The sequence below is a fragment of the Acyrthosiphon pisum genome, chromosome X (assembly GCF_005508785.2).
Source record: "Acyrthosiphon pisum isolate AL4f chromosome X, pea_aphid_22Mar2018_4r6ur, whole genome shotgun sequence".
Classification (NCBI taxonomy): domain Eukaryota; kingdom Metazoa; phylum Arthropoda; class Insecta; order Hemiptera; family Aphididae; genus Acyrthosiphon; species Acyrthosiphon pisum.
In genome coordinates this window covers 3539099-3541772 of record NC_042493.1, presented here as the reverse complement: position 1 = coordinate 3541772, position 2674 = coordinate 3539099, and positions in this window count along the sequence as shown.

Here is a 2674-nt window from a genome sequence, read left to right as displayed (position 1 = left end):
AAAAAAAATAAATAAATAAATAAATAATATTTCTGCTGTGAGTTTTGTAATGATATATTGACGTGTGTGTGCACTTAGGGAATATAAAACTAATATACATTATTTTTAAATGGTAAATATGTACAGTTTGAATTTTTATATGTGTCCCTAATTAGTCATTAGGCATTTCTAAATACGCCCCTGCTGGTACTCACACTAATGAGTAATGACCACTTATTACGCACATATTTACACGATCCACATTTATGTATATAGAAAATTGACTATATAATACATTAACCTCCTAAAAAACGATCGGTATTGAATTCCCTTAAGTAATAAATAGCCGTACATTGTCCTATATACACCTAAATAGGCAATACTACTACAATGGCGCGAAGAAGGACTTTATTTGAGGCACGTGCCTCAGTTTAAAGGGTGGTAGGTTTCCTGGGAACTATAGGGTCATTTTACATATAATAAATAATTTATTAAGTACACATTAACACTAAGCCAATCTTTCTCAGTTATCAGTTACGTAAATACGTAATTACTTATATAAGTATTTATAATTACTAATATAAATGATTGTGTCTCATAATCTAATGAAGTTCGACACGGTACTGGGTAGTAGGTAGGTATACAATATTAATTGGCGAATCACGATAACGGAAAACTTATTTGTATTATCAGTTATAAGATTTATACACAGGTACGCGTAGGTACTTGGTACCTAGTTGCACATTTCATAACATATAATATTATATTACATATCTATAATAAGCAGGTTGACTGATTTTTCTGAGCACTCTACATGTAGCACAATTTTAAATTTCTTACCCAATTCGAATATTTTGTACAGCAAAATTATCAATATTGTTTACCTGCTGCAGTACAGTAGACATTAAGGTAATTTCCTAGTCATAGATGTAAAAATATTAGGTGACAAATTATTTTTACAACATTGCCTATGTGTGTTGCCTGTTAATGCCTAGACGCTATTACTGATTTTGGGGGCATTTGGGGAATTTATTAACTTAATATTACATAATTTATACGGTAACATATTATATTATATAGATTAAAGTCAGAATTATTAATACAATACACGCATAACATCACATATAACACCCGACAATTATAAAAATGATTGGTCAAAATGTCTTATAGTCGTGTGAATAAATGGAGTTTTGTAATATTCAATAAAAGCAATTATGTACATCACCATTATAGACACAAAAGTGCTGACGTCATTCAAACTTGTAGAGCAGAATATGAGTGTTTGATATAACCTATGTTATAATTTGCATAAGAATCAACTATCATCAACTTAGCATAGTCCTATCGTATACAAAAACGTTAGTAACAAAACTATATATAAAAATATTATCGACTACTGGCTAAATAATAGTTGCCATAGCGATAAATTCATCACACATTTTTATGAATCGGCGATTTAGTATTAAATGCGATTAATGAAAAATACTTACTAAGTGACTAAAAGTTACTTTTAGTTTAGGTACCCTAATATAGTACACTAGTGCAGTTAACTAATGCCTATCAGCAAACACTACAATATACCGTGTATTAAATAATATATTATAATATTTAAATCAAACATGTCAATGTACATTTTTGTGAAAAGTACCTATACTAAATTACGACTTCAAAAATCGATATCCTTTAAACGCTGTAATAATAATATTTTAACCAAATGAAAAAAATGGACATTATCTTAAGTCTCAAGTATAAAACGTTCCGAAAAAAATTACACTATAAAAACGGCAATACAGCATTATGTTTTCATTAAAAATCGCTCCAACTGCATGGGTTGTTCTCATTACTCAGTTTTTAGCAATTTTATCAAAAACTGCTGAGAGAGCTTACAATATTCAGACAAACTCGAAGTACCATTAGTTTTCAATTTGTAATCGATAGACGGGCTTGTAAGTAACGTCGTAACTAAATGTTTTCAAAAACAGAACGCAAACCATACGCCATTGAAAAATCGTAAATTTCTCATCAACCGTTGTTGCATAGAATCAAACAATCGTTAACAAAAATCAATACCTACTCACCTACCATTTTAAGTATAAACCTAAGCATTAATGGTGCAATAAAATTATTGATGAAAGGACGTTTCAATGTCCTATAAAAAAAAAGTTAATTGAAGGGCTTGTTGCCAAACGAGCCTAGGCCACGTTTTGAAATTTTTCAAAAAAACAAAAATGGTTTGAAATGTACCTATAGGCTATATTTATTAAAAAAAATTGAATTCTATGAAAGATATTGGTTAATAATATATTAATATGTGTGGACATTGTTTGTTCGTCTATGTTCTATAAACATTTTATAAAAATGTAATGAACTTGACCCGGCATGGATTTATTTTGTTTTTTCCCACAATAAATTTAATATTAATATCATTTTATTAGTTTTTATGGAAAAATGTGTCATATTAAATAAATTATTATTTTATTATTTTAACCAAAACAAATTATATATTATTTGACATTATAACTAAGTTGTGCAATGTATGCAGTATGCATAACGTATTACTTTTGTTTACTTATTATGTTAAAATGTGACTATTGATTGCAGCGAAAACCAGATAAGTCAATTTAAAAATATAACCTAAAGGTATGCCTTATATAGGTACCTACTTATACACAAATTACCAACTAGTCTGGTAGTA